The sequence below is a fragment of the Stegodyphus dumicola genome, chromosome 11, assembly GCF_044657685.1.
Source record: "Stegodyphus dumicola isolate Sdum_Otavi_A_Nest chromosome 11, ASM4465768v1".
Taxonomy (NCBI): Eukaryota; Metazoa; Arthropoda; class Arachnida; order Araneae; family Eresidae; genus Stegodyphus; species Stegodyphus dumicola.
This window is the reverse complement of record NC_140778.1, coordinates 94,006,002-94,021,518: the sequence shown is the minus strand read 5'-3', so window position 1 is coordinate 94,021,518 and position 15,517 is coordinate 94,006,002. Positions and strand designations below refer to the sequence as shown.

General features: G+C 34.4%; 1 protein-coding gene across 2 annotated transcripts in view; it reads right to left on the bottom strand.

Moving 5' to 3' along the window:
* The window catches only part of LOC118197909 (pre-mRNA-splicing regulator WTAP-like), a 65,110-nt gene extending 56,972 nt beyond the window's left edge, over positions 1-8,138 (bottom strand). Inside the window, exon 1 of one of the 2 annotated variants that reach the window (XM_085827011.1) lies at positions 8,056-8,138. The gene's annotated coding sequence lies outside the window, so the exon portion shown is untranslated. Of the gene's footprint in view, positions 1-7,894; positions 7,946-8,055 lie in introns of those variants that run through there. The other variant, XM_085827013.1, reaches the window with a different exon arrangement.
* Positions 8,139-15,517: the final 7,379 nt, after the last annotated feature.

The window sequence follows — 15,517 nt, the reverse complement described above, 5'->3', positions numbered from 1 at the left end:
TGTATGCATATATGTAGTATCTGGAAGTGAGACACAACCACCAGAGGGCCTCACCGATGCGCCAGCAGCGAGGTGAAAGAGGAGTATGACAGAGACTCTTCTGCTATCCCAAGCGAAGGTGGTGAGATGTCTGTCTGCACGTGAAGGTGTAGAATAAGGAACTGTAGTTCTCCACGCGAAGGTGGTAAATTGAACTGTTTAATACATCAGCAAGTGCGAGTAGGCACTAATCGGTTATGTGATAAGACTGGTAAAAGCTATACAGAATGTATCAAACGGCACTTGTATTTAATCTAATTTGTACCTTTTCTGATTATCTTTATTAAATGTTCTGTGGTGTGGAAAACAACGTTGGAATTGTTATTTAACATCTTCAACTCCCCCACTACAGAAAATCTGGGGGTCTGACCGCGATATTTGGATACTTGATATTTGGATACTTCAGAGAAGGTACTGTGAAAACTTTGCTTTATTTCTTTCTTGAAGATAGTGATACTTTTGTTTCATTTTTAAAATGAGTTTCCTAAATAATTTAAAGAAAAGTGATTTAATAGTAATTGCGGAACAAATTGGACAGACTGTTCCAGAAAATGCTAAAAAAGCTGACATTAGAAAAATTATCGAAAATTCTGATGTTTTCAAAACGAACGTTGAATTTGTTCGTGGCGTCGTCAAGTCGATCGAAGAGGATCGGACGCCTAAAACAAGTAATGAACACTATCTGTTAGAGATCGAACGTCTTAAATTAGCTCAAATTGAGAAGCAGATTGAATTAGAAAGTTTAAAATCACAATCATTATCGAATGATAGAGGAAACGTGCAGACTAGTGTTGAAGATATTATTAGAAGCGTCAAAACACTAACTATAGCTGTACCTCAGAAACCGGAAGCTATGCATTTGTTTTTTCAGTCACTTGAGAAAGCTTTTACTACTAAAAGTGTACCAGTGGAGTTAAAATCAGAAGTGTTGGTGTTTGAACAATTTTAAAAATGCACAGAGACATTCATCTGAATCGCATGTTCAGTTCGCGTCTCGACTCAGTGCAACTTTCAATTATTATTGCAAGTTAACAGAGGTAGATGACTTTAAGAAATTGTGTGATCTTATTGTATCTGATAAGTTGTATGAAACTCTGGATTCTAAAACAAAGGAACATATTAGTGTTCGGGAGGGTCAAAGTTGGTACCCACCTAATCAATTGGGAAGAGAATGTGATTTATTTTATTCATCCAGGGATAAATCTTTAGTTGATACCAGTAACACACGAATCGAAACTCCAGAAAATAAAAAGCTTAATTTTTCCAAAAACAATCTTAGAAAAGCTCAGAACAATCTCAAAGGTTCAGGGAAGCTTGTAAATCATAATAATCAGAATAGTAGTAAACCAGAACGTATTTGCTATGTTTGTGGGAGTAAAGGGGAATTATTTCACTTTGCGAGAAATTGTCCCAAACGGTTAGAAAAGGAGGAGAATTTGTCTCCAAAAAAGGTATCTGGGTTAGAGATTGAATCGAATAATGCAGCTAGGAATAAGTTAGAATTTATTGAACTGTTGATTGATGGTAAGAAAGTAAAATGTTTAATAGATTCTGGAAGTGAATTGATAGTTGTAAAGAAATCCCTTTTTCCGAATAAATTATCAACTGGATGTATAGAACTCAAAAGTTCGTTTGGTCACGTGGTTAAAGCTAAAGCGGAAACGTGGTTAAAGCTAAAGCGGAAACGGCTAAGTTTATTTTGTCTTTATGCGAAAGCAAAAAACAAAAAGAGATAGAAGCAGCCATGGTTGATGAATTGATAACAGACTGTATTTTCCCCCCCTTCCTGTCTAAAAATGATCTGTTGTGACCAGGTGATGATTACGCAATATGAAAATGATTCCAATATGAAAATGATTCTGTCTCTTCGGAAAGGAATTTTTTGTCTTTTACATTAGACTTAAAAAATGGTTTTTTTCATGTTCCAGTGGAGGAAAACTGTACTAAATATTTGGCATTTATTACTCATTCAGGCTTGTATGAATTTCTAAAAACATTTTTTGGTTTGTGCACGTCCCCTAGTGTATTCCAAAGATTTATTTATAATGTGTTTAGAGATTTAATTCGGGATGACACTGTTGTTACTTACATGGACGATTTTATTATTCCAGCACGAAGGTTTAGAAAAGTTGAAACGCGTTTTAGAAGTAGCCAAAGAATATGGTTTGGAGATTAATTTTAAGAAATGCCAATTTTTGAAAAGAAAAATAGAATTTCTCAGGTATGTTAATGAGGATGGTACAATTCGCCCCTCTACTGAAAAAACCAGGGCTGTTCAAAATTTCTCGGAACCCAAAAACCTTAAGCAGATTCAAAGTTTCTTGGGTCTTCTGGGTATTTTAGGAAATTTATTGCCAATTATTCAAAAATAGCGAAACCACTAAGTGATCTTCTTCGTAACAGAGCAGAATTCAAATTTGGGCCTGAGCAAAAAGATGCATTTAATAAATTGAAAGAACTTTTATCCACAAGTCCGGTTCTTCATATTTTTAAACAAGGAGCACCATTAGAATTGCATACAGACGCAAGCAGTCATGGTTTCGGCGCTGTATAGCTACAAAAGTCAGATGATGGACAGTTACACCCCATTTACTTCATGAGTAAAAAAACTAGTCTCCAACAAGAGAAGCTATCTAGTTATGAGCTTGAAGTTTTAGCTATAGTAGAAGCTCTAAAGAAATTCAGGAATTACCTTTTAGGATCTAAGGTCAGGATAGTTACGGATTGCGATGCTTTCCAGAAGACTATGTTTAAGAAAGATCTAACCCCTAAAGTGGCGAGATGGGTGTTACTTCTAGAAGAATTTGACTATGAAATTGTTCACAGATCTGGGCAACAAATGAAGCATGTGGATTCATTAAGTAGGAACGCAGTTATGATGGTTACTTGTTCTCAGGGAGAAGTTACAGTCAAAATTGCAGCTGCGCAAAGAAGTGATGAGCGTCTCCAGTTGCTAAAATCCTTAGTCGAGCAAGGACTAAAGAAAGATTTTCTAGTGAAAAATGGAGTATTATACAAGTTCGACAGTGGTCGTGAGCTACTTGTGGTACCCGAAGCATTAGAGCTAGAAATCATACGTAGTATCCACAACAAGGGACATTTCGCAGTGTCTAAAACAGAAGATCTGCTAAAAAACGACTTTTATATTCCTAACCTTAGAAAACAAATTGAGCAAGTTATTTCAAATTGTGTAGAACGTATTTTGTGCAACAGAAAACGAGGTAAGAGCGAAGGATTGCTGAATCCCATACCAAAAGATAGTATCCCTTTGAGCACTTTTCATATCGATTTTATAGGACCATTACCGTCGACAAATAAGAACTACAATCACATCTTAACCGTGGTTAATGCATTCACAAAGTTCGTGTGGCTCTATCCAGTAAAGTCTACATCAGCTCAAGAGGCATTGCAGAAGCTGAAACTGCAGCAATCAACTTTCGGTAGTCCTTTGAGAATTATAAGTGATAAAGGTACGGCGTTTACCTCTAAAGACTTTGAAGATTACTGTAGTCAAGAGAAGATCCAGCACATATTTACAACTACAGGCGTTCCTAGAGGAAATGGACAAGTTGAAAGGATTCATCTCACTCTGATTCCAGTCCTATCTAAATTATCCATAGATGATCCAACCAAGTGGTACAAATATGTTGGAGATGTACAAAGGATCTTAAACAGTACTAAGAGCAGAAGCACAAAGAGTTCTCCATTTGAGCTTCTCACTGGTGTTAAAATGAGAAATCGAGAAGACTTAAAGATTATGGAAATTCTTGAAGAAGAAGAAAGAAATATTATGATGAAAGATCGAGAAGATATGAGAGAGGAAGCAAGGAAAAACATTCTAAAAATTCAGGAAGAGAATAGAAAAACATACAACAAGAAGAGAAAAGAGGCACAAGTATACAATGTGAACGACTTAGTTGCCATACAAAGAACGCAGTATGGAGGTGGACTAAAGTTAAGGCCAAAATTCTTCGGCCCATATCGTGTAACAGCGAGGAAAGGCAAAGATCGTTACCAGGTGGAAAAAGTAGGACACCATGAAGGTCCTGGATGTACCACTACAGCAGCTGATCTCATGAAGCCGTGGACTTCTACTATATAGGACTATGTGTGGTTCTTCCGCACTTCTTTCTTTTTGTTTTTTTTAAATTTATTTTCAGGTGCTGTCTTGATGTTCCAGTGTTGCTGATGCGTGTTTTCGTGGTCGAAAAAGTGTCAGGAAGGCCGAGTTGTAGTATCTGGAAGTGCGACACAACCACCAGAGGGCCTCACCGATGCGCCAGCAGCGAGGTGAAAGAGGAGTATGACAGAGACTCTTCTGCTATCCCAAGCGAAGGTGGTGAGATGTCTGTCTGCACGTGAAGGTGTAGAATAAGGAACTGTAGTTCTCCACGCGAAGGTGGTAAATTGAACTGTTTAATACATCAGCAAGTGCGAGTAGGCACTAATCGGTTATGTGATAAGACTGGTAAAAGCTATACAGAATGTATCAAACGGCACTTGTATTTAATCTAATTTGTACCTTTTCTGATTATCTTTATTAAATGTTCTGTGGTGTGGAAAACAACGTTGGAATTGTTATTTAACATCTTCAACTCCCCCACTACAGAAAATATATCAGGTAAAACTCTTCACAGTACCTAAATAAACTTCAGATTATTAGAATGAATTTTATTAAATTTATGAAAAACGGTTGAAAATACACATATCGGTGTTTACATACTACATTAGTAGAAGTTGCCAAATTATCAGAATGTACCAAACTCTGGCAATCAAGTGCAAAACCATTCTTATGTTATGAGATAACCATCCTCATAGCAATCGTTAGCCATGTAACACTGTCAAATTCATATGCTTTCATTTTGTCATATTTCAAGTTTCCAACTGTTTTTAGAGACAAACCGTGATATTTTTTGCTTTAAATTCAACTTTAAAACAGGTACTTCTAAAGTTTTCTAGCAATGGTAGAAAACTCAGCAAAATTGCCAAAGGAAACAACTGCTTTGAATCCATTGTTAAATTGATGACAAAATTTTCTCCGAACTAAAAAATAAAAACCAGCTTGTAAGTGGGTTTATTGATTGATTTTTAGTATACAGAATATAAAATGTGTAAAAATATTTATGTACATAATAAATGTTTGCAACTGAATTGAATAACTTAGTCATTATTCTCTTTCCTCTGTAAAAAGTCACCAAATTGCACCAACGTGGTTTTTTATTGTGTTAATATGCAAGTACCAATATATCTTATTTACTTAAAACACGAAACTTATTTGACTCTGATTATTCTTCCCAAAATTTTCAGATGATCTTGAAGCTTCCAGCTAGCAATATTTATGACCATAAAAACTATCACTTAATCACCTATTACCATACTCCAATGATCAACCTAAAAATCATCTACACAAACTAGTTATATTACATGTATTAGCCAAAAATTTTTAAAAACTCCATTGTGCAGAGTCGGGTTATGTGCAGAATCGCCCACTTATATGGCGCATATCGATGTATACATGGACAAAATCAAGGGAGTGTGCAATGCCAAGTTTGTGCAATTCTCTTATGTTTTTTAAGTGAAAATAGGTCGCTGTATACATAGATACCGAGTTTGTGGAATTCTTTGACTTGTTATTTTCAAGTTGATGCAAAATCGGCCACGTATATGGCGCATATCAATGTGTACATGGAAAAAGTCAAGGGAGTGTGCAATGTCAAGTTTGTGCAATTCTCTGATGTTTTATAAGCAAAAATAGGTCACTGTTTACATGGATACCGGATTTCTGCAATTCTTTAATTTGTTATTTTCAAGTTGGTGATTTTGAGAAACACACGAAGCAGTGGGTGATTTTGCACTTTCCCCACATAATCTTACTTATTTTTAATTAAAATTGAAATAATTATTACTGAGATTTTCAAAACAGTCTACACTTTTTTATTGACTTCTGAAGAAATTTACAAATTCTTCATAAAAGCTTTGCTCATTAATTTGATCATTTTACATAAAATTTGATTAAAATAAATTTCAGCTGGCAGATGAGTAACCTTCAGTAGCTGGCCACTTTATTATTATTCACTGCATTCCTAATCATAACATATCAACAATCTTAATTCTAACTACTTAACATGATTTTTGATTAATTAGAAAGGACTTCCAAACACCTTACAATATTTTTTAAATAAATTCTTTAAAAACCTTTCATCAATACCCAGATATTGTAAAACTAAATGCCTTTAAGTAACAGAATGAATTACTTTTAGGTAAAACTTTATATACTATTGCTAAAATTTCTAAATACCACTGAAATCTCCCCTATAAATCTGTTTTAAGTAAAAGAGTGCAACAACCTTTGTAGAAATATGGCTTAAGGAATAAGCCAGGCATTTGTAAATAAAATAAATAAATCCACATAAAAATAACTAATCTGAATATAACTGGGTTTAATCCTAGTATCCGGTGCACACGGGATGATGAGCAGTAAAAACGGGATATATACGATGAGTAGTAAACGGGTCATTCGAAGAATATATATAGTTATACGTAGTATATACTACTATACTACGTACAACGTGTTTAAGTCAAATAGTTTCGTGTTTTAAGTAAATGGGTCATTCGAAGAATATATATAGTTATACGTAGTATATAGTGTATATACATTGTATATACACTATAGTATATAGTATACATAATATAGACGTTCTTTGGATCATGTTTGGTGTTGGCGATAATTTTCAAAATCGTGCCAAGGCTGCACCGTATAGTAGGATTTTACCAATAACTGTATACAGCTTATAAATATGCACATGAGATTTTGATATTAACTTATCCAATGTATGAATGCTCATAAAAGATTTGCATAATTTCAATAAGACTTTCTTGTTTTATAATATTTCATGAACTATTGTTTCAACATCTAAAAATTTATCATTATACCATTTTAAAATATACCATCATTAATTTTTTTATTAATCAACATTATTCCCCCCCCCCCCATAATTTCTGAAGACATTCTTTAAATTACATTCACTTTTGGAAAAAAATAAGAGTCACTATTCCTTTAACTATACTACTAGTAATAAAATATAAATATCTTTCAGTCCCACTATTCAGCAAACAAGTCCTCCACTTTTTCAGTAAATGAGCATACACACATAGTAAAAATACAGGTAATTTGAAATAATACAGAACATATCATTTATCCAGCACATGCATTTCAAATCCAAAATGAGCACTCGGTTACGTATGGAAAATTTCTAGTGACTGACATAAGAGTTAACAAAATTTAAAACGTAATTGTAAATACCGTATCTGGTCAAATGACAATAACCACAACCATACAAACGATTTTCATTATTAATATTACCATTAAAAAACTTTACATATCACTGCATTAGAAATTATGCATTCTAAAGTACATTTAATTTATGCAACGATTAAATTCCCCCTTTCACACTGCAAGATTGTTGCGAAATTAATTTATACCAGATGAAATCAAAAGCAACTTTGAAGAGTTAACAATAAGGGCCATTTACTGTTTTGGAAGTTGTACGGGAAATTTATCACATATGGAACAACACTAACCAAGCATCCCTGCCTATATGTCAATAACAATTATAATTAATATTTTTGTACATGCACTCATACTGTAAATACGAGATATGGTTTATCTTGTAAATAGAATGATAAATTACGAAGCTAAAATCATACTCCTCCCATCAGCTGAAGTTTTCAGCACTATGTAAACAGTTTATTTCACACTCATATTCCACACAAAGCGCTACGTATTTAAATATCATACTCAAACGTATACTACGAGTAAATTTTTATTGTGATCACAAAATAAATGTATAATTACGATTCGGTAGGTCAACCAGGCGCCATTTTGGGAAATTCCGCTTCATAACAATAAGGTTCTTATGATTATCATACAAAACAAAACAGTACATCCACAGTTAAATAAAGTAATAGTTTGTCGCTTTAGTCAAGAAATTACAGCATTTATTCATGTCAACTTACTTAGTTTTAACACCTTTTGCACACCATAGCAACATTACAAATTACTGGGAAAAACCCACACATTTTTATTGTTGCCATACAATGATAAAAATCGTATTTATTTTTTTGCTGTCTACATGTGGCTATCACACAATGCAGTCGATTATCTCATGGATGAACTTTAATATGGATACATAACTTTAATATGGATATGAATATAATATGAAAAACATACCATTTAACAGTCAAGTAGCTCTTAAAGTTCATCGGGATAGGTCTAAAACATAGGATCCACGATTGAACGAAAAAGGAATATGATAAGGACATGATTATCCTCTAAGTCATATAACACGACTTCATATTGGGAATAAAGAAATTTGTGAGTCTCCGTGACAGTCGAAGCCACTTCTCCAGAAGCATAGGAAGGTTCAGGGAACGGAAAAGCAAGTTGTGTTGGACCCCCCAAGAACACTTCACAAAAGAAACACTTCTTCAATTTTCACAAAATTGCTCGAAAAACTCTTCTCAGTATAACACAGTATAATTAATAGTTACCCCTAAAAACTACTAAGATCGTTAAACACAAAGGAATGAAAAGCGCATCTAAAGAGCGAAGCTCACATTGAGATCTCTCAGTGCTCCGAAATAAAATACTGAGAACTGATATTCCCTTCGGTCTTATATAATTTTACCCCCATATTCGAGAAATTCCTAGTACCGGCACGTATTAACCTCTTGACGTATTAACGCAATCTCTTGACGCAATTTGGCTATATTTTGCAGATGAGGTAAAAGTTACTTATAGAGTAAAAGTTAGTGGCTTTTGCGTCCTTTTCGAAATATTCCGAAACTGTCGATATTTATCATAAGTCGTTAAACAATATCAACGTATGAAAAGAAAACATACTTTAGCAATCAAATCTTTCTGCAATTTTTTTTACATTATTAATCTCCCAAAGTATATAGCGATCTGTTTTCGCTTTACAAAACATCAGACAATTACGGAGACTTGGCTTCATTCAATCCTGGACAGCAGCGGCTATTGAGGAAACGCATTTCCCGTTGTTCATTTTAGAAATTTTTCAGCAAAATTCTGTATTCTTGCAGAAATTTATCGCACTTTCTTTCATTGCTGGCAAATTCCACAAGCTGATATTTTAAAACCACGATTTGTTTATGACAACCCTTGGACTTTGGAATACCACAGAAAGGAACGCATACGAAAATGGCGGTGGTGCTTGACTGAAGTACTGTTGTGAGCGTGTTTGCCACTTTCTAAAAACATCACATTGGGGATTCTACAGACGTGATTGAGTTCATATACAGTTACAATCAAGGAAACTTCCTAGGTTACAATATAGGGGTCAAATCAACTACAGTTACAAAAGAATGGACCTAAACGTCGCCAATTTTGGAAAATTACTCACTAAATACGGCAGCAAAGATCAATCGCCAAGTGCTAGTTGGCAAAAAATCCATTGCTAGGTTGGCGTTTGGCGAGATAGCTATTTAAATGGGTTTGCCCCTGTAATGTTATTTTTTTGGTGAAGTTTTACTCTTTTGAGGTCTTTTAAGACATAGAAGGAATACTACAATTTTGCAAATAATTTCGCTAAAATTATTTATATATATGAAATTCGTAACAGTAATTTCTTTAACAGATTATTACAGAAGATGCATCATTCGGATATTGTTATTGAATTGCAGAAAGTGCCGCCCATGCATACGAAAAAGCATCGAGGACTTATTTACAAACTAATCACTCTCAATTTTCCAGATCATTTTATTCGCTTAATAGCCTCTTTTCTCATCAACAGAACATTCAGAATCAAAATCGGTACTGCATACTCTACCACCAGAGTAATCAATGCTGGCGTCCCACAGGGGTCGGCACTTTCGCCGTACCTTTTTAGTATTTATACACAAGATATCCCTAAAGACCCTTCTGTTCATCTTGCACTCTTTGCCGATGACACCGCCATACTTGCTAAAGCTTGCACTGTTATCGCCGTAAGAAACCAACTCCAAAGCTATCTCATAAAACTGGAAAAATGGCTTACCCTTTGGAGGATTAAAATTAACACTGATAAAACTAAGGCGATAATTTTCCGTAAAGGAAACATGAAATACTATCCTCCACCCCCTGAAATATTTGACAAAGAAATTGACTGGATTAATGAAACCAAATACCTTGGAGTCACCCTTGACCAAAAACTTACCTTCAGAACCCATTTCCGGTCCGTAGTACAAAAATTTAAAATCAACGCAGCTACTATGCGACCTCTTCTTGGTAGAAAAAGCAACTTATCTACTACTAGCAAATTAATTCTTTATCGCTCCATACTGCGCCCAGCTCTTCTTTATGCAGCACTGATCTGGGGACATGCAGCTAAAACCAATATTAAACAATTACAAATTCTACAAAATAAAATTTTACGAAAAATTATCAATGCTCCTTGGTATATTCCCAACATCTACATCCACAGAGACCTTCGAATGGAACTTATTCAAGAGTATATTAAACGATTAGCGGTCAACTTCTTTTATTCAGTACAAACCCACAGTAATAGCCTTATTAGCACTCTCAGACACTCCCCGCGTCCCAGAGAAAAACATCGCTACCCTTGTGATATCCTCCCCACATAGGATTCACAACCTTAATTGACTCATTCACGCAAAACTGACTCTGCGGTTTTACCACCCGCGGCTACATCTTATAACGACACTGAACTTGACACCTACGCTTTTTTCGCCGCCGCTAGTGCGGACCTCACTCTCTTTCTTCCGCCTCCCACACTCCTTTCACCCTTCTCTTTCTCCCCCTCCCGATCTTTATCAGAAGTCGAGTAAAAATATGTTTCTACATCTTGACACACGAGAATAAAATACGATCTGTGTGTGCATACGAAAACACATCGCTCATTGTGATCAACATTTCGATAGATATGACAAAACTACTGAATAATATTTTTTTAAAAAATGAAGTCGCCAGATAAATTTAAAATGCATCATAAAAATTGGCAAGTTCCAGAGAAAGATCGTTAAGTATTAGGCCCAAGACAATCGCTTAGTTTGACATGGATTTTTCAAAAACTGTATCGATTTTCAGATCAGACACTGATCCATCTTCTTCAGGAACACACACACACACACACACACACACACACACACACACACACAAAAAAAAAAAAAAAAAAAAAAAAAACTTCAGAGTTTACTTCCTGTTAAAAAAATTCTGAAAACATCTACGCTAAACTAAGGTAGTTCCTTTTTTGCATAATTTTACATTGGCAAGTTCTTTTCCAATGAAAATTGCTCCTCAAGTAATAAGATGATGGATACAGAATTAAGTCAAGTAATAGGTAAGTAAAAAATAAAATAATGTATAATAAAATACGGAGTTTGACTCAGTGGTGCACGCATTGCATAGCATAGGGATGGACTGAACTATGGAATGACCTAGGGCTATGAAATTTTGTATGCAGTGTTGTCCGTATGATGAAAGTGCGCCCCTCAATGCAATTTTTTTCCTTTTAAATTTAATGTTGAAATGATTTGCTGTGGAACTTCCACACATATCTTTAGGAAGGAATTAATAATCTCAAAATTTCACAACTAGCACCAATGGATAGAATGGTAGATTTTTTAAAATAAAATTTATTCCAAACCCCTCTAACTTATTTTGATTATTATGGACACATTATTATTCGACTGCTGCACATCTGTTATTTTAAAATTCAAAACTGCGTTCATTTTGAAACTTTACATTTTTACAGATTACAGAACAAACTCGTTATCCTTTTTTCAAAATACGAATGATAAAAAGAATAGTAATTAGGAATTCTTCATAATTTTTTTCAAACATGCAGCACAATGACTTTAAATGCAGGGACTGCTTCTTCTTCTGTTAAAAAAATCACGTTAATTACTTTGTGACAAATTTTAGTATTCAGAAATCACATCAATTTTTAGCAGTAAATATTTGTCAGCTAATAATAATGAATTTTTCAATAAAAAGATTAAACTCCTTATTTGTTTTCAACCTCATGATTTTAAGCATCGATCAGACTGAATCGCTAGATTAAGCAGAAATTAAGTGAAATGAATATAATCTTGTGCCATAGCAGGGGCTGGAAAGATGTTCAGATGTTCGGGGAAAGGGAGGATCTTATGGATACATGAAAATATGGAAGTTGTTCCAAAAGTTGGTTTTGTTAATTTTATTATTATAAATTTACATTATCTTTATTTTTGATAAATTTAAATAAAATTAATTGGTTATTATTATTATTAATGTTTCATATTTGGTGTCACATTTTGTTTTCCATATCCTTTTATTGCTCATGGACAATAATTACACTCATGTCCATAAATTAAGAATAATTCGGAGTCACGCGGAAATCGAACTCTAAAATAAATATATCACCTGTAAAATTACTACACACATCTTCAAGAATTATATGCAAATTTCAGGAAGTAATCAGATGACACCGAAGGTATATCACAATGACCAGAGTGTAAGAGAGTGATATATAAGGAATACAGGCAAAGAAGTAAAATTGTTCGCCGGCGCTTTATAAGCATTTCACTGCAATAACCGAACAGTTATGACACAAAGGACGCATTTGGATGATTTTTTACGTGGTAGAATTATCGGCCGTCTGGAATGTGGGCATACCCAACTGGAAGTATCAGGCGAACTTGGAATTGCCCAGAGTGTCATCTCCAGGCTACGGCAACAATTCCAAGATGATGGTAATGTGAGTAGACGTTACAGTTACAACGTTGAATGAGGACCAGTATTTGGCAGTTACTGCCAAAAGAAACAGTCGGACCACAGCCTCAGACCTGTCTCGTCAGCTCTCTTCAGCCACTGGTACGACAATTTCAAGGCAGACCGTGTACAGACGCTTAGGGCAGATTGGTCTATATGCTCGTAGACCTGTCAGATGCGTTCCACTTACTGCAACTCACTGTCGCCTGCGGTTAGCCTGGAGTAGAGAGCATTCATTGTGGACACCACAACAGTGGGCTTGTGTGATGTTTTCCGACGAGTCCAGGTTTAGCTTGCAGTCTGATTCTCGCCAGACTTTCATAACGAGAGCTCAAGGTACCCGTTACCACCAAGAAAACATCATTGAACGACACCGTTACGGTGGTGCAGGAGTGCTCGTTTGGGGTGGAATTATTCTGGGTTCCAGAACTGACCTGCATGTTCAAATTGGAACCATGACAAGCCAAATCTATCAGCATGTCATTCTGGAACAATATGTACGTTTGTTTCGGGGCGCCATGGGCGCACAATCTGTGTTTATGGATGACAACGCCTGTCCTCACCGTGCAAACATCGTAAGCGAATGCCTTCAATCGGAGGATATCATCCATATGGACTGGCCAGCATTCTCACCGGACTTGAATCCAGTAGAGCACGTGTGGGACATGCTTGGCCGACGAGTTGCAGCCCGTCAACCTCCTCCTACATGTCTACCGGAACTTCGGAGAGCATTGTTTTTTGAGTGGTGTAATATCCCCCAAGATCAGATCGATAATTTGATACTCAGCATGCCTAGGCGTTGTACGGACTGTATTGCATCGTCTGGGAGACATACAATGTATTAACAATCATACCAACCATGTAATATTGGTTTTTTGTAAATTTTTTTTTGTTTTTGTAATTTGCTCCAGGGAGAAAAAATCGTAAATTTTTTTAATATCAAACATACAGCATCTTTTTTTTAATAAATAAGCTTTACAAATAAGTAAAATTTGTTTTGCTTCTTACTCTTCCTTTGCCTGATTTTGCATTATCCTTAATTTATGGACATGAGTGTAGATTGAGCACCATTAAAATTTTAATTTCATTTCACGTTGCTTTAGTCAAAAATATGAATTTTTATTAGTACTTTTAGGATTAAATTTTTGTTACCAATAAATATGTATAATTATCCTAAATATATTTAAAGTTTATATAAGAAGCTAAGTATGTTTAGAAAGGGTTTTACTTTGGTAAATGGTTGCACGGATTTTGGCAAACGATATGACTTATGATAAACCCATTGCTGGACAAGTTATTTATGGTAACCAATACTTTGTCGTCATTTTATTTAAAAAATAATGCATTTTATTATGCATGAATTCAGTGTTTTAAATATTATTTATGGCTTCTAAATATTAAAAATCAATTAAATTTTGCATTTTTTTTTAAATAAAAATTTTATTGTTTATATTTTATATAATTTTATGTTGTGGATGATGTAATCAATGACGTCACCTTACAATACGTGACCATGGACCTTATGACGTCATTTATAAATACATTTAGATTAAATTTTCATTTTTAAAATTGATACTTCAATTTTTATTAAAAAAATTAATACATTGTTTTCAAAAATTGCTGAGATATTTACTGCCACACATGTTTTAATGTTAAATAATTATATCCTATAAAACTTATTTTAAGGTATTTGAATTTAAGTAATATTTTAATTCTTTTAAATGTTGGAAAGATATTTTAATTTGATATTCAATTTAAGTAATTAAATACCAATTAAATCTTGGTGCAATGTTCTTATTCTATTTCTTTGCTATATGAAAGTAATAATTTAACCTTTAGTATTTTATACTCATAGTAAATGCATTTATTTACATATGCCTGCCATCTTTCAACAAAAAAGTAATCCATTATTTTTAATGATATTTATTTTTTAAAGTTTTGAATACTTTATTATGCATAAAATATGTAAAAACAGCATTTTTCAAGATGGCTGACGATTGTAAAAACTGCACCAACAATTGCATCAACGTAAACTGCCAAAAATCCATGAAACCATCTACCAAAGTAATACCTTAAAAAGATATAATTTAGTTACATGATATAACATCACATACTGCACTGTTATGTGAGTACCTTTTCCATAAGCGATATTTTCCTCTTGGTAACTCTATGCAGGAACACTAAAAATGTGCAATGCACTCACTGGAATTCTAACTCTAGACTTCATGAATATGCATCCAGCATGCTTCTATGGAAAATGAGGGTTAAAGGGTGACTCTGAATTAGGGGAAATTAATTTCAAAATCCTGGCAGTCACAAATTATCATCCACCACCGTTTAAGTTCAGATGCCATTGCAGGGTTCTTAGAATTTTTCAAAGTCATGAAATAGAAGAAATATGAAAATATCCTTGCAGGGATTCGAAATCTGAACCTCCTGAATACGTATTGAGCGTATTCAGAAGTTATGTTAACTTGTGAATATGAATAACATGAAGCTGCACTACATAGGCATGCAAAAAGGAGAGAGAAAATAACTTTAAAAGCTTATCTAATAGTTCATGTTTTGTAAAGAAATAGTTTCCACCTTTTTTGCCCATGCTAGTAATTGCACACGAGAAAAGCCATTTTTTCTGCTCTGCTTTTTCAGCTTGATTTTTCTCATGACTGTGATAATAGTTATAACTAAGTTTGACTCTGTAGCAAAACA